This window comes from Melanotaenia boesemani, chromosome 17, assembly GCF_017639745.1.
Source record: "Melanotaenia boesemani isolate fMelBoe1 chromosome 17, fMelBoe1.pri, whole genome shotgun sequence".
NCBI classification, from domain to species: Eukaryota; Metazoa; Chordata; class Actinopteri; order Atheriniformes; family Melanotaeniidae; genus Melanotaenia; species Melanotaenia boesemani.
The window spans coordinates 30,086,648-30,107,162 of NC_055698.1; the positions used below are offsets into that span (position 1 = coordinate 30,086,648).

A 20,515-nucleotide genomic window follows, 5' to 3' on the forward strand; every position below is an offset into this window, starting at 1 on the left:
ATTGGCCTGTCCCTGCTTTAACTAAAAGAGGAAGAAAGAGATTTTTTTTTTTTTTTTTTTTTTGCCACTAAAAGTATTTAAAAATTAAGAAAACAGATTTTATTAAAGGGAGAAAGGGTAAATAAAACGAAATTAATAGAGTGTTTAAATGATTTAATAGCCATATTAAACATTTATTAAAAATCTTACATTTTAGAATTATTCTATATAATAATAAACCTATATATCTACAGTATTCTTTTTACATATTATGTAAATATATAAAATATAAAACAGGGGTGCTCAAGTCCGGTCCTCAGATCTACTATCCTGCAATTTTTAGATGAATCACTTCTCCAAGGCCTGAATCAAATGGCTGAATTCCCTCATCTGCATGTCATTCAGCTCTGCAGAAGAGACATTAGTTTGATTCAGGTGTGTTGGAGAAGAGATGCATCTAAAAGTTGCAGGATATAGATCTCGCGGACTGGATTCTGCCACCTCTGACATAAAACCTACATTAGGCCACACCCTCTAAAAACTCTTTTGGGTAAAGATAAAGACTCTTGGATCAGGAATTTAACCAATCATGATTAAATAAAACTTTAAGATTGGTCATTGATCAAATTTCCTTTTTAACTGAGACATTTTAACTTTTTCTTTCCATTTAAAATGGATTTATAATAATAATAATAATAATAATAATATAAAACATATTTTTGGTCACGTGGTTTTCCCAACAGTTTATCCAACAATTATAGAATTTCAAGCCCAAATTTAAAATCTTTATGGTATTTTATGAAACTAATACTCTGCTAAAAAATTCAGGCATCATGTTAGTTGTAAATTAATTACTGAAAGCTCAATGATGCTTTTTAACACAAAATAGCGAAAGCAAACATGCAGTAAAGATGAATTATCAGCTTTATTTTCATCGGTGCTCAGACATGTTCTGATTTTACCAGGAACTTTCTCTGTGATTGTGTGACTACAGCTTTTTCCTTTTATTCCACACTCTGTTGCCTTTTCCTGGTTTTCCAGGGAGCGTCTGTCGCGGATGCTCCCGGAACCATAGCCGTGCTGACCTCGGGGTTAAAGGTCAGCCGACCACTAACTCAACCCGTCAGCCGTCGCAGCCGCCGGGCGGACCCAGGGATCAGGTTTTCAGGCGGCATGCGGGCCATGAAGTGGTCCTGAAGTGGCCGCTTCTTCTCCAGAAACCCTCCAAATGTCCAACGGAGTCTTCACTCAATTAATTACAAGATATCCATCCGCCTTAGGCCGCATAGTTCCGGAGCAGAATCGTTGCTAAGCGACATAAAAGGTGAGTTTTACTTAACTTCTATTCGTAAGAGTATTTATTGTCGTCCACCTGCTTATTTCAGAAGCTAATCAGAAATTTAGGAGGTTTTACTTTTATCACGTGGAAACACGGAAGTTATTCGGTCAGGTTGAGTGAAAACGGCCTCATAACGTTGGTAAACAGTTTCAGCTCTGCAGAAAAATAATTAAAATTTAATTTAATTTTTTTTAAAGATACAGATAAATAGATTACACATTTGTAAGTGTAAAAACTCTAAAATATTTCATATAAATGAAGATATTATGAAGAAATGTAAATAAAGAGGTGAAATCATCAAACCATTTAGCTGAATTCAACTAATCATCAGTGGGTTGTGTACAAGTTGAAATCCTGTGACAGTGTGTAAGCTAAGCTTTAACTGCAGGCTGTTAAATAATATTTTCCTCATTGCGGCGTGGAAAATAAGGATCAGGACTGCCAGGACGCTGATAAGAAAGAGAAGCCCCTCACATGAAGGCCCACTCTACCCCCCGTGGTTCAGCGTCATCCCTGTGACACCCACAAGTCTGGAAGGACTTCATCTCAAAGTAACTGATATTATCAGTGAATATATATTTTATATTTCTGCTTTACATTTTCCTGTAACAGTCAGCATTATAAACGCAGTCACCCTTGTAGATGAACACTAAATTTATTTGATCCGTGTTTCTGTCCTTCCTTATTTTCTGATTTATGGAGCTGAGGATGGTTAACAACCATCATCACACTCATGCCTTGGTATTGACTGTCATCCCTGCATGTATTGACATCTGTGTAAACCTCCCAACAGTCGACATTTGATCAGCGTTCCTCAGTAAATAGTGGAAGTGAAGCTCGGTAGGTCAGGGAAACAGTAACTCCCCCGGATTGATTTCCAATAATCTGGTCGTTGCTTGTCTGATCCGCAGGATGCGGGCTGCGGGGAATTGTCAGCTTGTGTTCTGATGGCTGTTGCCGTGGTGACTGGTGCGAAGATAATAGTGGTTAATGAGATATTAACCCAAGGAAGACGACAGGAAGCGATCAGCGTTTGTAGGACAGACCAAAGGATGAGGACTGGGTGATGGGTGACCCCCTCCTCCTCCTCCTGATCAATATTGTTTTGTTATTCAGCGACAGTGACGATGAACACAACCCTATCGCCTTGAACTGAGGTAAATCAGTCCCTCAATATGGATGCACACAAACACACACACACATAAAAACCGAGATTAAAACACACACACAGACGTAGTTGATGTTTATTGTCCAGCCGGTTAGGAGGCGAGTGGTCGATGGAGCCCCGCGGGTGAAAGGGTCAACTTCATCCCAGACGGCTGACCTCATCCGCCAAAGGTCGACCTCTCCGGATCAGGAGTGTGTGTGCTTGTGTGTGTGAGAGTAAGGAAAGGGAGGAAGAAATGTGGCCAATAAGGAGGAAAATATTACTGAAAGTAAAGTCTGCTGTTCAGGCCTGACATGACTTTAATCAATAAACACTCTTATTTTTACTCTTTTAACCCATAAGAGCCTGACGTGACATATTTATCACATACAGTTTCTGAGACATTTTGCTTCAGTTTATGGATTAAACGTTCAAAATCCTGTTGAACACAATCTGATACTCGTCTTCTGTCCCCTAATAGATACCCAGAAGCAGAAAACCATATTATAATATTTTTAAACTATCACATGGTAATAAATGGTAGAAATCCCCCCCTAAAAAAATGTTAAATTTCTTGTTACATTTTGTTAAAGGGCCAAATAAAGACCTCATATTTTTTTAAAAAAAATGGACTTTTCTTACCATTTTTTCATGGGTCGGGCCTTAACGGGTTAAATTTAAGCTCCTCTAAAATTCAAGTTTCTGTCAAACCGGAAAGATTCAACCAGATATAAAATCAGGAAAGGGACTTTTCCTCCGTCCTTCCGTCCTTCCGTCTCTTCATCTGGCTGCAGCTTTCTAGCAAATTATCACCTGACCTTGGCTTGTAACACACACACACACACACACACACACACACACAGTGTTGCAGATAGCTGTGTGAATCACATGTTTCTCTATGTGAAGCTGCAGCTGTGAACATTATCAAACTTCTGATTAAAAAAACAACATTGCCTTGATGACTTTACACTTCGTGCATATTTAGTCGTATGATCAACTTTATTTATATCATGTTGGAGACAAATTCATAAACAAACATTGAGTATGATGTGACTTTTAGTGGACCAGGCTTCATGACTGTGTAACCGAGTCAGGGAAGAGTGGATGAGGAAACATCAAGCGTTTGTGTGAAGAAACACAAAATCCAGGCGGCAGAATTTTCTGAATATATTAGAACCCAAAGCAGTGAAGCTGCTCAGATTTTACATTTAATCTTGTCCCTTGGTACACACTGATTCCTGGTTTAATTCTCTTAAATGAGATTTTTTTCACATCAGTGATCAATGAATTTATTTGAAGAATCATTTTCCTGCAGATCCGAACGAATCTCACACATCTGTGTTTGTCTGTGACTTTTAGGAATTGTTTCTATCTCATTGATGTGATGCTGGGAAATCAGTCAGAGGATCCACCACAGTGTGTGTAGTGGGGATAATTACATTACAAAATAAATAGATCTGCAAGTCTTTCAGCTCAAAGTTCAGGGGTGAATGGCTTTTCTTCCAGCTGTTGAGTTCAAAGACGACAAATTTGTCGTCTTTGAACTCTGCAGTAATCCGTTGGCGTATCAAACACCCCGCCCTTGAACCGGTACAGAAATATTTAGATGTGTGTGCTCAGTTAAAGATCCAACGTATGGAGTCAGTGTTTGTGTTTTTAGCTTTCATCCGTCCGTATGTTTCTGCCTGAACTACGTACTTTACACGGCTCACAGGCAGAAACCATTTTTAAATGTATGCAGCGGAATCTGCAGGAATCAATAAATTATTTACTGTTTCAATGATTCATTTAATTATTTGCTTTTATTTTACACACGTGTGACATAGTTCTTATATTTTAATGGTAAATGAACCATTTCCTGTTGGAGGTTTCACCTGAGTAACTTTTTTGTCGTAAAGACGAGGAGTTGCATTTTATTTTATTTTATTTTAATGTAGAAATAATGTTTTTTTGTGCTGTATACCACTTAGAGGATTGAGTTGGTACAGGTAAATGGCTTTAAAAAAAAAAAAAAAAAAAAGACCACCTGTCACATTTTCCTGAACCATTTTAAAAATGTTATAAGGTCAGAGAAGTTTATAAGGACACGGATCTGACCACACTTACACTCAGCTGGGATGTGTTTGTTGGAATTATTTATTTATTTATTTATTAGAAGTAAAGTACATTTAATACTTTACATAATAATTATTTCCTTTATTTGTGTAGTCTGTATGTTAAGATATAACATTTATGTTCACATTTCACACAAATAATGAGTCACAAAAGTTCATGTTCACAGTATCTTTATTGTCCAGAGGGAACATTTAGATTTGCAGCCTGCAGTAAAACATAAACATGAAACAAAGAACGTAGTCGACACACAACAAACACAGTTTAACACTGTCTCATCTTCATGTTCTTTTATGTAAGTTCCTGTTAACGCAAGTTAATAAAAAAAACTCGAGCATCGCTTTAAATGTTGCTGTGGGATCGAATCATCTGCTTTCCTCTCATAAACGATGCTCCAGTGTTTCCTTCGCTAAAGGAGGTAATAACAGAAGCATCAAAGCTGCTTTAGGGAATTCAGCCAGCTCCTCACACTCACATTTCTGGGTCATTTCACTCAGTCAGGAACCTTTCTAAACACTTTGGAGGTTTTTGTGCATCAATCATGACAGTTTCTCTCATATTTGTATCATATTTGCAGAAAAAAAACGAGTCAAAGCTTCGTCCAGATGACCGTCTCCTCCTGCGTCTCCCTCCACGTCCCTGTACACCAATCATCCCAATCATCCTAGAGGTTCAAAGATGGAGGTGAGTAGGTGGGGAGGGGGAGGCGCTGGATAAAAGCAGGGTGGAAATACGCCTGGCTGAGTACTTGTATGTTTCCATCCCTCCTCTCCTCCTAAAAATGCATTCTTTACCCTCCTCCTGCTCTACTTCTCAGTCTAATCCCTTGCTACTCCACTGCATATGTTTCCTAATCCGGAGTGTGTGGGAGGCCCCCACCACACCCTCTCGTGCTCCCCCTCCTCACCCACCTCCCCCCCTCGCCTTTCTCTCGGTGGCTGTAATGCAGTAACCTGCCTCCATTCCTCTTTCTTTTAGCCCAGCTCTCTGACTTCAGTCTTTCCTCCACTTCTTCTCTTGTCTGGTTTGTTTTCTCTTCTCCTTTCCTCTTGGGAAATACACTTGCCATGCTTAAACATGAAGAATGGCACGATGTGTGGATTTCCACAAAGTAGTTAACCAAAACTAAAACAACATGTCGACATATAAAGCTGATCTTTGCCAAAAAAGCACAAAGTGTCTCAGTGAGGGAGAAACACAAATCTGCCCACTGCTGCTGCTTGCATGAATGAAAATGAAGCGTGTTCCTTCTCCACTTCCCTCTCCAACACTCGTCTCTTGCTCCTCATTCATCCTTTTTTTCCCCCTTCTGGTATCTGTCTTATTTTCTCGCAGGTGATTTGGTTCTCTCTTTTTCTCTGGTTTCAGCTGCACACACACTCAAACCCACAGGCTTTTTGTCCTGATTCTTCTCCTGCTTTACCCCATTACTGAATAGTATTCCTGCAGTCCTTTGTGGAGCCTTGTATAGGCACATGCCAAGTCAAGTTATTTCAGAGCCGTTTCAATGGAATTACCCCCCAAAATAATCTCCCTTTGCTTCACTAAAAAAAAAAAAGAAAAGAAAAAAAGTAGAAAGAGAGTGAAGAATAGAGGAGAATAATGTAAAATGAACCAGTACCCTTGACACAGAATGAGCCTTTAGGATCCACCCTACAAGAAAATGAAAAATGAAAAGGCCACGGTCGGGCTACATGATGAAAAGGCTCAAAAGAATTTGGATAGAAACTGAATTAAGGGAGAAGAATAAAGTTTTTATGTTTAAAATGGAAATAAGTCACTTTAATAAGCTGGGTGGAAATGTCAGTGCTTAAACTGTTTATTAAAAAAGATGTTTTTGGAGGGTTTTTCTTTCAAAATGGGAGGTCATGCTGGAGCTTAAAATGACTTTTATGATTTTTAATTAAACTGCGGGTCCTCTGGAGGCTGCAGCGTTATTGCAACATGAAATGAATGTAAGGTTGAAATTTCTGGATCACCAGCACCGACGGCCATTAGCTGTGTGGAGGTCAGAGGTCAGAGCAGCAGCACAATGAAAGTGAAGGATGGCTTTTCATTTCAGATGATCCGTAAATCAGCAGCAACTGCTCACTTCTGTGTGTTTTAAATTAATCTTTTTACGCGGAGAAAAGTTTCATTCTAGCTGCTTGTTTTGGCTCTTTTTTCTTTTTGTGTGCTCCTCATCTTCGTCACTGGTTGTTCATTCAAACGCCGGCAGTTTAAAGGGATACTTGAGGGATTTTTTTGAAGTGGAGCTATGTGTAGTATTTACAATTTAATATCTTGCAGTAGGTGAGGTCTTTGTGCTTTGCCAGTTTCCTAAGAGAAAAAAGTATCAATATATCCTGATTTCCTCATGGTATAAATCAATAAAGTTATAAAGTTTTACATGTAGCCTATTTATTTATTCATTTGTGAGCGAAATCATGTCAAAATGCTTCCAAACTGCGAATGTCCTTTGGTTTTTTGTGGCTCAGCGTCTTTAGTCGATCTGCACGTATTGATCCTGGACATCACTTCAGATCACGCACAGATAACTTCCTGTATTTCTCACGGCTTTTTTTTCACTCAGTGAGGTTGTGGCTGGATTTCAGTGAAACAGGCTTCATTTGGACACGCCCCCTTCGCTCAGCTCAGGTGTTGGGGCTCACCTACAGTATCATCGTACAGTTTTGTCAGGCATGTGCTAAACGGTTTTTCTTGATGGGACCGCAAACTCTGAAAAACCTTCAACAAAAATGATGGAAACATGTTTTTAGTTAGCATCTTTGAGTTGAGGTCCTCTAGTTGCTCTTCATATCGAACATTAAACTTAGCCTGTGACTAAGCTAACCATGGATTCATTATTTGTGGATGGACCTTCTGTTGTGTGGTGGTGGTAGACGGATGATGTGCTAGCTTTACCCAGCAGAGGTTTCACTGGGTTTTCTTGTTTAACTCAGAACGTTTTGTTGGTCGTTGCTGTGGCCAGTTTGTATTTGTACTCCATTATCAAGTGCTGCACACTTTGTACCAGAGCCGAGCAACAATGAAGCTTTCTCCTGGTGCTTTTTGTTCTTGCTGTTCAAACAACTCTGAACTGACGCCACCTTGTGGTGGTAGCAACACTTTGCTGCCAGATGCTGGCGCAAACAAGACAATAGTTGCATCAACCATTAGATTTCTCACAGTTAAATAACTTTCACCCTATAACCCTGTAACTATCGCTAGGTTACACCTAAATGTAGCTATGAGCCGACTACAGAGGGGAGCTGTAATGTTTGCTGTAATTATCCAAATCCCAATGAAGGAGGAAAAGTGTGTTTTTTTGCATCTTAAGGTTGCCGTTTTTTTCTTTTTCTTCTACTGCACTTAAATATCTCAAGTTTTATTGAATATTTTTTATAACTTGTACACTCCTAATTGATCATTTAAAATACAAATTCAACAAATATAGATTTTAAAGTGTGGATTTATTCAAGTCGACCTTTTGGAGTTTTTTTGGAGCCATTTATTAACTCTTGTGCAGCTAAATAATATTTAATAAAAGTGTTAACACTTTCTCCATAAGTTTTTTTTTTTTTTTCTTTCACTAATTTAAACTCTTACTCAAAATTGTGTTTCCACTGAAGTGTGTGTTTTTGTCAGTGTGTATTTATACAGTGAAGTCGTATAAATCTCAGAGCCTTCTGGACATTTTATGCTTCTAGTGGCAGAATATTACATTTTGTGTGTCTGTGTTGGTAAACATAATATCCACAGGAGTGAACCTGCTGTATATTTACCAACTTTAAATGGTAAATCTATGCAAACGTACAGCCATGCAGACACGTGCGAGCCACATTCAGGCGTTTGCAGCAGCGTTTCTGTGCACATACCTTCATCAATACATATATATATCTCCATGTGTGTGAGTGTATGTCAGTGCCAAGTGTCATATCGATAGGTTAATAGCTGCAGTGTCAGATTCAAGAACTCTCTGATTAGTTGACAGTTCACTAATCCACACAGCATCCTGAGTTATTGGTCCAGCCCATTGATTTCCAGCCTGCCGGCCAAGCCAGGAGGAACTCAGGGGTCGTAAGAGAGCCTGCCGCTATCGATTGGCCCCAGATCAACCCCACCCCCACCTCCCCACGATGCACACACCAAACGCAGCCACAATCCTACAGCGTGCAGGCTGACCACCATTTCACGCGGTTTCTGTGGGAGATCTCTTTCTGGTGAACCTTTTGGGTGTCTTGGCATTGTTTCTATTTGTTCTGTTTTTAAAGATTTAATATTTTCATTGATAAATTCCACAAGCTAAAGGAGGTACTTAACAAAAACTCATCCTTCCACCACCACCTTCCTTCCCCTTTTTATTCTTTTCATCTCCTTCGGTTACATTTGTGTTGAGGTCCTCTCAAAACCTTCAGCATCAGAAAATGTTTTGAAAAGGGGCTGTAAAAAGGAGAGTGACATGTTTCAAAGGGGAAAAGTTCATTCTCGTAACAGGCAGAGTGGCTGTTTCTTGATATGGAAACTGTAGAATTTAACGAAAACCTTTAAAATGTGCACGTGGTGAAGTTTCATGTGCTACAGAATTGTCTGCAAATGTGTGAAAATCATTTCATAGGAAGGGATTTACATATTTTTCCCTCAACAGTGAAGAATGTCATTAAACGTTCAAGCTGGGCACAGCTCTCTGATCCCGCAGACGGACCTGCATCAAGAACCTTCATCACCAGCTTGTAGAACCTGAAGGATGACTGTGGAAACCTTCAAACTTTACTGAGCAGAAAAGAAGCCATTTGTTAACCTGGTCCAGGATCCAGAAGCAGCGTCGACTTCTCTGGACTTGGGAGGCATCTGGGATCTGGGATGGACCATCACACGGTGGAGACCAGGATTGGCGTCAGACCAGTCAGTATTTCAGATCTTTTTCGGAAGAAATGGAGCAAAAAGTAAAAAGAGCATCCAGACTGTTGTCAACAAGTCCAAAGGCCCGGTTCTACGATGTTATTATGTTGGATCAGGGTTCTGTGATGGTCCGGGGTGGGATCAGGGTTCTGTAATGGTCCAGGCTTGGATCAGGGTTCTGTAATGGTCCGGGGTGGGATCGGGGTTCTGTGATGATCCAGGCTTGGATCAGGGTTCTGTAATGGTCCGGGGTGGGATCAGGGTTCTGTGATGGTCCAGGCTTGGATCAGGGTTCTGTGATGGTTCGGGGTGGGATCGGGGTTCTGTGATGATCCAGGCTTGGATCAGGGTTCTGTGATGGTTCGGGGTGGGATCGGGGTTCTGTGATGATCCAGGCTTGGATCAGGGTTCTGTGATGGTCCGGGGTGGGATCGGGGTTCTGTGATGATCCAGGCTTGGATCAGGGTTCTGTGATGGTCCGGGGTGGGATCGGGGTTCTGTGATGGTCCAGGCTTGGATCAGGGTTCTGTGATGGTTCGGGGTGGGATCAGGGTTCTGTGATGGTCCAGGCTTGGATCGGGGTTCTGTGATAGTCCAGGCTTGGATCGGGGTTCTGTGATGGTCCAGGCTTGGATCGGGGTTCTGTGATGGTCCAGGCTTGGATCGGGGTTCTGTGATGGTCCAGGCTTGGATCAGGGTTCTGTGATGGGCTTGGATCGGGGATCTGTGATGGTCCAGGCTTGGATCGGGATTCTGTGATGGTCCAGGCTTGGATCAGGGTTCTGTGATGGGCTTGGATCGGGGATCTGTGATGGTCCAGGCTTGGATCAGGGTTCTGTGATAGTCCAGGCTTGGATCAGGGTTCTGTGATGGGCTTGGATCAGGGTTCTGTGATGGTCCAGGCTTGGATCGGGGTTCTGTGATGGTCCAGGCTTGGATCGGGGTTCTGTGATGGTCCAGGCTTGGATCGGGGTTCTGTGATGGTCCAGGCTTGGATCCGGGTTCTGTGATGGTCCAGGCTTGGATCAGGGTTCTGTGATGGGCTTGGATCAGGGTTCTGTGATGGTCCAGGCTTGGATCGGGGTTCTGTGATGGTCCAGGCTTGGATCCGGGTTCTGTGATGGTCCAGGCTTGGATCAGGGTTCTGTGATGGTCCAGGCTTGGATCAGGGTTCTGTGATGGTCCAGGCTTGGATCAGGGTTCTGTGATGGGCTTGGATCAGGGTTCTGTGATGGTCCAGGCTTGGATCGGGGTTCTTCGTAAAGCTTCTGTGATGCAGCATTAATGCAGTAATGCTGCTTTAAAGATCTTTTGCGGGGACGTTCACTCATTTTGAGAAACCACATTCTGCTACATTACAGCAGCATGGCTGAGGAAGAGGAGGGTACTGGACTGGCCGGCCTGCAGTCCTGTCCTGCACCCCACAGAGAATGTTGCATTTAGGAACATCCAAAAAAAGATGAATATTTTCAAATGAGGTGAAACTGATGAGAGGAAGCATAAAACATCTGGAGCTGGTTCTGTCTAGAATGAAATAAACATTATATTAAATGTTTTAATACTCTGTCCCAACTTCTTCTGATCATGGGTTGTGATGCTTCTTATTCGTCTTTCCTCTTTCTTTGGCCGGCCTGTGACAGATTATCGTAGCACCACAGGCTTGAAAGTGGTCCGGAATCAAACCTGCAACTTTACAGGCAGTTCACAAAGTAAACACATTTAACCTTGTTGATCCACGGGCGCATCCAGGCATCACTGTTATCCTCCTCTCGACATTCTCAGCATCTCTTGTGTTACTCTAGCCTCTCATCTTCTGTCTCCCCTCTGCTCCCTCCATCTCTCCTCAGCTCCTGTGTAAGCATCGGGGTGGGGTGGGGCTGAGGGGTTGTTAAACATTTTTCTTCTCTCTTAATTGTTTTGACTTGTGCCATTGGCATCCCGATTAGGCCCCATTGATTTCCCACTGCTAAGTGCATTGATTTCTACATTTCTCATTGATCCCCACTTCTAAATCTACCCACACACACACACACACACACACACACACTGTGTCGGTCTTCCCTCCGCTCCATGAACACCATGCAGGCTGAGCATGAGCGTGTATGTGTGTGTGTCTTTGTATGATTGTGAGGCTGTATGTGAACAAGTGGGTGATGAAGAGATAGGAGGCGTGTAGAGACCAACTGTGGGGAAAAAGAAGCTGAGGAAAGAGATTTGAGAGGTTAGTCAGGTGTTTATAGAGCACAGGAACGGGGATTATAAGGTTTTTGTGAGTAAAATGTACATCTCAAAGGAGACCTGTGGAATGTGTGAGTGTGTGTGAACATATAAAATCTTGAACATTTCTTTTTCAAGGAACTATTTAAACTCATTTTCAGAAAAGTTTCAAAAATGAAGCAAAAGCTAAACCTGTTTGATTCTTTTGAACTTTTGAGACAAGTGCAAAGAAATGATCTTCAGTGTTTTCAGTGAGTTGGAAAAAGGCAAAAAAAACATAAAAGAGTTTATTATTCCAGGAGATTCTCCAATCAGCAGATTACCTGGTGACAGGTGAGGGTGTCAGCATTGGATATAAAAGGAGCATCCACCAAAGACTTGGCTCCAAGCGATGCTGGATCGTAGGTCACAGTTCTGTGCCAAATTTCATCGGAGAATCATCAGTAAGTTTAAAAAAAATCTCTTTAATGGCAGATTGTACAGAATTTTGGTCTTTCAGCATCTCCAGAGCAGAACATTGTAAAAAGATTCAGGGAGTCTGGAGAAGTCTTTGTGGGATGGCCAAGGATGGAAACAACTTTGGACATTTGTGGCCTTTGAGCCCTTCAGCAGCACTGCAAGAGAAACCCTCATGGCATGATAATAATTACAGCTACATGGGCTCAGGAGGACTTTAGAGAGCCCTTTTCACCCAAGACAATCCACCAATGCATCCAGAAAAGCAACCTGAAACTGGACTACACGAGAAGAAAGACAACAGTGCAGAGTTCTCTGGACACCAGCTCATCAGATGGACAGAAAGACGGTGGACACGTTCTTTGTTTCAGCTGCTTATGAAAACAACTGACGTGGCATCAGTGTTCATAGCATGGAGGACTTGATCTGTGTGCGGGTACCATTGGTGCTACTATCAAGGTGACGTCTTTACGCAGCAGATTCATGGTTATTTCAGAAAGACGATGTCAGGCCTATGTGATCAGCTGACCTTTCTGCAGTCCACATCTGCCTCCCGTTGAAAATGTCTGGAGCATCATGAAGACGAGAAACGGACAACATCAACCACGGACTGGTGAGCTGCTGAAATCTCAGACTCGGAGAGAACGGACACAAATTCCTCTAAAAAAACTAAAACAATCCGTATTTTTACTTTCCAAACACTCTAAGAGTCTCTTCAACAAGAAGCGGATGGGACACATAAGTGTATCCAAACTGGTTTTGAGTTCTATGCCTTATTGAATTTTAAATCTGTTTATATTTTCTAATTTAAGTGAAATGAGTGAAGATACACTTCTCTGAAAATGGGGATTTTAGAGGTTTTTGCTTTAAATGTATTCTAATACTTGATGCTCTGAGACCTGCTACTTCAGCACCACAATACTTTCTGAAGGATGCTGTTTAAACACCTTTAACTTTTTTATTTATTTTCTTTTTTTTTAAAGAGCTATGTCTTGCTATCAGTCTACACACACACACAGACACACACTAACACACACACACACACACACACACACACACACACACACACACACACAGACAGACACACTCTTTCCTCTTGATCGTATTCCATGGTGTCCAGGAGAGCTGGTTCTGATCCTCTCGGTGTTTAAGGCTCTCTTCTCCCCCCACCTTTGCAGTGATCTCTCACACACACACACACACTCCAAGCTGCATGGGCTGGAAAGCTCCATCCATGTCATTGGCATTACCTCCAGCCTTGATGCTGCATTTGTGCTAAGCTAAGCTGTTTGGGCTCAATAACCAGGGTGTGTGAAAGTGTGTGTATTTCTTGTGCATGTTTGTGCTGCTTGAGTTTGTTGGGTTCTGGTGTTTCCACACTTTGTTGCATGTGTTTGCATGTGTGTGAGGATTGTCTGTGAACTTGATAAAGAATAAAAGGGAAAAAGGGGGGGGTAAAGTCGATATGCCCCTCTCTCCTCCTCCCAGCTTGACACCCTCCCTCTCTTCAGCTCTGTTCTGCGTTTTACATCTTAAATCCATTACAACCAATCCAGGATGAAACAGGATGCAGAACATGTGTGAAATACGAGCACCAGCAAATATCTTCAAAGCAGGAATAAAATTACTGCATGAAGTAAAAAGAGAATATACATGAACGAATCCCCGGCCCACTGAGATAAGAGCACAAACGGCGAGGGGGAAAACGCGTATGCACAAAGCGGTTTTCACGCTCGCTGTTACTTCCAGTGCGCTCGAGGTCGAGGCGAGCGCATGAGCTGTAAGCAAGACCATTGATCTGCCTCAATGATCGTATCGAGGCGGCGTATCGACGGCATCGTGTTTTACTCTTTTTTTGGTTTGTCCTCTGCGGCCTGAAAGGGAATAATGGATATGTAGGAGCGGTATCGGCAGGCCGAGACGGCTTATTGACAATCTGTCAGAATTGATTACTTAGTCAGGCTGCGAGAGGAAAATAAGAGAGATGTATAGAATGAGAGGAAGAAAAGGAGAGGCTGAAAGTAATGTGTTTTTAAAATGGTCTGCTACACAATAAAATCCTGCGGTGTGTGCATGTGCAGGAGTGTGTGTTCAGATGTCTGTGTGCCTTTGATAATAATCCAACAACAGTGGAACCGCTTTCTTTCCTCCAGAGTGTGTGATTATTTTATAGCATTTATTAAGACTCATGTAGCCGGCTGGTAATGATTCTTCCCTTTTTATTTGCTCTGTCTTGCTGAGTGTGTGTGCGTGTGTGGTTACAGCAGTAGCGGAGGGGTATGTGCTGATATAATTGTAAGCTGGTATTGATTGCTCCCCCCCCCCCCCCCCCCCCTTGTTATTGATGAGGGAGAATTTAATTCAACCAACTCGTTTGTCAACATGACACTGCCATTTAACAATGAACTCTCTGTCTCATGCACACACATTTATACACACACACACACACACACAGAAGACGGATAGAGACCAGAGCGATCTGTTCCCACTGTCGTGGCGAGGATCCGCTCACTTATTGGGTGTGTTTAATGTGTTTTTTACTATATTTTTTATTGGACTAAATCGGATTCCTGCAGAACAGTTTGACTATGACTTGTTTAATTATGAGCTGATCTTTTCTCTAATAATCTCAGGAAATGTTAGCAATGCTGATTTCTGTGCATCAGTTGTACTGATGAGGTCTGAACAACAGGTTTGCTCTGGAAGCTGAGAAGGAGTCTATTTCATACTGCTGTCTCTTTGTGTGTGCGTGTGTGTTTTTGTGTGCAGCTGATCAGAAGTCCACTCTGGCCCATAAGCCTGCGACGTCAGACAAAGCGACCACCACAGCAGGTTGCAGAGTACTTCTGAAAGGATAGATATTACAGGAAGGAAAAAGAACATATTGCTATTGATGAGGCTCGCCGAGCGCCATATTCTTCACCTCTCCTTCAAATCCTCACATTCCTCCCTCTTCTCCCCTCCCCTCCCTGCGATGGACGCACAAAACACACCATATTCTGCAAGAAATAATTGCTTTTGTCTGGAAGGAGTTTGGATCGGGGCTCCTCTGCGCTTGCCCTCTGCTGGAGAGGGGGGCTCTGGAGGGACAACCGGTCACTTCTTTATTTGACCGCCTCCTCCTCCTCTTCCTCCTCTTCTTTTTGCTCCCCATGTCTCTTGCTGGGCACGCGGATGTCATCTGTCAACGGGGAGTGGGGAGTGGGCTTTTTTTTCTCTAATAGGAGGCCCTCCTTTGTGATGTGACGTGTGTCCATGCATAGATGACATCAAAAGCTGCAGCTTGTAACGGAAATGCTGTGAATCAGACACACGCCTGAGATTAAGAACAAATACTGTATCAGTGCAAAGCAAATGGCCCGTAAACAGAAGAACGAGGGGAGAAGAAGTCAGCGGGGTTGAGGCCGGAGTACAGCTCAGCCAGGAGAAAAATGTGAGGGACGTAGCGGTAGTTTTACTAACACATGAGTACTCACTGATGTTTTTGAGGCCACAGCAGCAGCAGAGTTGTGACATTATTCCAATAAAATCAGCAATAAATTAATTTAAAGAGGTGCGTTTAGTAATATTTGTAAAGATGTAGTAGTTGTACCAATATCAGCTGAACAAGAAACAGATTTATGTAAAGCTGTAGGTTCAGTTAAATATCAGGAAAATATCTTCAACTTTCAGGTGCATATTTTTGAATAGACATGCTATCCGACAAGTATCTATTAAAAAGGATGAATAAGGTTTTATAATTATAAGAGAAAAAAATAATGTTGAGGTAAAATAGGGGAAACAAATGTTTGCTGAAGTAATCAACATAGTCTATTGTTTAACACTAAATATGAACTTTCCTACACCTCAAAGCATTCCTGCTGTAAAGAGCTTGATTTCTAATTGTGTAAAACGATCATTTGTAGTGAGATGTGTTTCTAGATCAAATCATTGGTTGTTAAATTGGGGAGGAGAAAAAACACTAAATCACCAAAACAGTAAAAATCATTTAAATTTGCTGCAGCTTTTCCCACCATCACCTTTAGCTTGTTTTTCTCTTTTCTCTGTTCTTTTTACTTATTCTTTGTCTCACTGTCCTTCATACATGTAATTTATAACTCATACTTAACATGTCAAATATTTACAAGGGCACATATTTAGATCTACAGAGCTGAGTTTCTGTAACTTCTATTTAAGAACAGCCTCAGCATTTAGAAGATGTACATATGAAAGATGAACGGAGACTTCCAGTATGCAACGTAATTAATGTTTTCACGAGGTGCTTTTTACCCAATCACCAAACAACTTTATGAATCGTTTCCAATTTTTCAAAGATAAAAATCAGCTGCTTCAGGTTTGAGCTGGTAAACAATAAATTAAGTCATCCTCCTTCCTAAAACATGACAGTGAAGCAAAAAGTGATTACAGCTAAAGTTGTCATAGGACCAACTGGGTGTGAATGGACGGTTGTGATGCAAGAAGAATGTATTTTAGCTTGAACCATGATCACTTTCTAACTCCACTAAAGGAAAGTTTTAGTCTAAATCCAACCAGGAAATGAAAGAGTTTTTGTAACGTGTTGATAGCTGCTCCATCTTGACTTTGTGGCTTATTCAACAAATGAAACAATCAACTTGGCTGGAGCCTGCGCCGATGCATATCAAGTATATTTTCATCATGCTGCTCAGAGGGGCAAAACTTTACAGGATGGACTGATGAGCCAAATTTAAGGTAGCCTATGAACAAACTACCAATGTGAAGTTTTGATTGGAGAAATTGGCTACGCTCACATTGCAGCTCAATTCCAATTTTTTGCCCATATGTGACTCAAATCAGATTTTTAATGACAGTCTGAATGGCTCAAATCCATTTTATTTCTTTAAATCCAACATAGGCTACTTTCATATATGGTCCTAGATCAGATACGTATGTGATCTGTAAGGAAGTCCTCAGTCTGAATGGTCATGTCGCATTTCGTCTGATCTTGGTGTCATAGAAGTCACGGCAGTTCTGCTGTTTCACAATATTTACTGTGTTGTTTTTTTTTACCTTGTTTTTTATTGTAAATGAAAACGACAACAAAACACCATCACTTTAAATATATGAATGAATTAAGCAAAGTAATGCAATGACTGGATGGACGAGGGTGTATTTACAATTAGCATGTGTTAACATACGTGTCAGGTCGTGTTTTACATCTGACATCGGCTGATTGGGTCCAGATTTATCTGGAAGATATCCACAGGTCGGGTTTGATGATCATTCTAAAGGGTTCGGGCGGGTGCGGGTTGGTAAAACTGGACCCGGGCAAGACTCTGGCGAACTCAGCAGCATTGTCTGTTCATGCCTCTGTACAGAAGTAGGAGCCACTGTTCCACAAAAGGCCATCATTAACATTTTCTCTCCTTTTTCTGTCTTCTTTCATTCATCAATTGTGCACATTTTATTCGATTCAGAGTGGACAAGTACTTCCAAATGAATAAACAGACATGAAGCATCTATTGCATCCATAAACACGTCCTGTTATCTTCTGCACATGCACGTCAATTCAGGGCCACATACCGCTCACTCTTTAGCAAAAAGAAGGCAGCAGTGAAATAATGTGAACAACCACGTAAACACTTGGATTTCATTAAAAATTCGGATTTAAGCATTAACACCTGCAGTGTGAACGTAGCCGAAAAGTCACCGAGAGGCAGAAGTCAGACCTTTTCTTTGTTTGATGTGCTATCAAGATGCTGAGGTCCAAAAATATGCTTTATAGTTTTTATTAGAGGAAAAAAACAGTAATTCAACACAATACAACACAATTATCAGTCCAAGGCAAAGAAAATTAATCACATTGATGAAAATAAAGGTGGTGGTCAAAACAAAATGTGGCAGCCCATTCACCCTCTCAGTCCTGCCTTCACACACTCAACAGCAAGAATCTTAAATGAGTTATAATAACCACAACACATGTGACCAGCCTTTCCATAAACCATATGATCTAAACAAATGGGAAAATATCAATAAACCATTATGAAACACAACATTTTCATTCACCAAACATTTATTGCTCCAGTACCACTAGCAGCTATGTGCCACTCACTGGCAACAGCCTTACTGGCTTAAAAATTGGGTTCACATTTCTTATTCATTCATTCATTCATTTATTCATTGCATTTCTTCAAAATATTGCTCCAGCTTTTCTTCAATAATGAATAAAACTTGCTAGTTAATCTAAAAAGAAGTGGTTGAAATCAAGAAAACAACATCCATTCATGAAAGTTCCAAACTTATTCAGCTCCTGAATTCACCCAACAAGCATCATGATAGCAGCTGGTTTAGGAGAGGGGTGCTGGTGGGGGTGTAAGCGCCAGTATTGCAGCAGTACTGGCTGTAATTGTAGTCTCTCTATTAGTACAAGCAGCAGTTAGTATTAAGCAGCAACAGCAGGAGAGAGTTTAGGAGCAGTAGTAGAACATGCAGTACTGTTAGTAGCAGTAATGGTAGCAAACTGAAACAGACTATTGTAGCTCTAAAGTGAGTCCAAGAGGCTTCCGATGATCCGAGTAGCAGGTGGTTTATAGGCTTTTCTTCCCCTCCCTACGTGGACATTAGCATTGGGGAAAGAGCCCGAGGCCTTTCTAACTATGAGGGCCATAATTGATCGATAACTTATTAACAGCTCAGTCTCTCCTCGGAGTGTATACAGGAGGAGGGAGATAGAGAAGTGCGTGCGCTTTGGTCGATTTTCTTGTATTGACTGCGATATTTAACGCATAGATTTTTCTATTTAAAAAAATCCATGTTGGTGATAATCTGGAGTATAAGCGCGCAGCGCAGAATGAGGCGGAGAGGAGAGGCGCTTTTCCTCGGACACACATATATACACCACGTACCTTTTTAATGGGAAAAACATGCAATTTAAATTCAGCTCAGCTGACATTTTACGCACATTTTACACATAAACGCACGTGGCCTTCCCGCGCCCCAAAATAATTACTAATTTAACACCGGCGCGTGACTCTACATGCTTTGATTATCTAGCTCTGAGGAGAAGAAACACATTAGTCGAGTGCTGCAGGTGACCTTGTGTAGGCCGGAGCCACGTAAATCCATATGAGGGAGAGGGAGAGATCCACCTGCTGAAATATGCATCAAAGGTTCCCCCCTTCTTGAATTCATGTCCGCACATTGTGAAGAGGCAATCGATTTTTCAGAGGCCGGGGATGATGTGATTATTGGCTTCATTATAATGAAATAATCAGAAGATCAATTGGCTGAATCAGAGTTCGTCTTGTACGGGATAATGGTGGAAGAACATGTCTATATATGATATTATATAGACTTAAATAAGTTTAAAAAAAAGATGTAAAGAAATAGATTTTGACATAATCCCTACAAAGAACACATGTATTGTCTTTATAACAATCATTTGAGGTCACAGAGAGCATGCGTAAATATTTATGTATGTAAAAATATTAGTGTGCCAAAAAAGAAGAGTTCCCCTGAGGATGGAGCTGTGAGTTTGCGCATATGGATGGGTATATTTCAGTGTGTGTTGGGGTGAGGAGGGCTCGGGGAAAAGAGGGGAGGGAAGATGGGGTAAAAGTAAGTGGGGGTGGGGTGGTGTGGGTACCTCACAGTCTGTCTCGCGGCCAGAGCGCTCCGCCGTGCCAGAGTGCGTTCAGGCTGCGCGGTGTCGGACCGAAAACCGCCGGGGTTCCCAAAATAAACTGATCCAGCACGCGCATACACACGCAGGATACACACGGAGAAAGGACCGGGCGGGTGGACAGGCAGCGACACACACACGCCGGCGGGAGTGGAGCCAAAGAAAAGACACCACGGCATAGAAGAAACGGGGTACCGTTTTCCTCCCTCCGCTTTTTTCTCTTTCTCTCGCTCTCCGCGAGAAGGAAACCAGAGAAACTGGTGCACTGATTGATATGGATTCTCTCGTTTATTTTTCTATTGATTTTGCTTTAATTAGTGACCCCCGCTAGAGAAAGAGGGAGAGAGAGATACAGCGAGGGGTGGAGAGGGAGGAGCGAAAGTCAGACAGGGGGTGCCTGCGTAGCCTTACTTTATTATTTAAATAATTCCATCGTTTACCAAATAATGCTTTTTATTATTGAGTCGCTTTGTGTGCGCATTTTTTTCAACAGACCAGCCAGCTACAAACCAAATCTTTAGAACCAAAAAAAGGGAACGAGCAACTCCAGTCTTACACGGACAGTTTTCCTCGTTTTTTTCCCCGTGGGTTCACGGGTGGACAGAGTTTGAGACTTTTAATGACAGTACAGGAGGAGAAATCCATCTTATCAAAAAACAAACCAAAGCATAACCGGACAGTCACGGAGAGCCTCTGCGATCTTTACGCGCAGCTGTCTGGACACAATAAAACATCGAGTCTAATT

The 20,515-nt window shown here is 41.7% G+C and overlaps 1 protein-coding gene across 7 annotated transcripts in view; it reads left to right on the forward strand.

The window, feature by feature from the left end:
• The first annotated feature begins 1,112 nt into the window (after positions 1–1,112).
• The window catches only part of LOC121628256 (POU domain, class 2, transcription factor 2), a 108,336-nt gene continuing 88,933 nt past the window's right edge, over positions 1,113–20,515 (forward strand). For 4 of the 7 annotated variants that reach the window (XM_041967256.1, XM_041967255.1, XM_041967250.1 and 1 more), the window contains exons 1-4: positions 1,113–1,303; positions 1,749–1,869; positions 2,230–2,475; positions 5,155–5,261. The gene's annotated coding sequence lies outside the window, so the exon portion shown is untranslated. Of the gene's footprint in view, positions 1,304–1,706; positions 1,870–2,229; positions 2,476–5,154; positions 5,262–20,515 lie in introns of all 7 variants that reach the window. The other 3 variants (XM_041967251.1, XM_041967252.1, XM_041967253.1) reach the window with 3 other exon arrangements.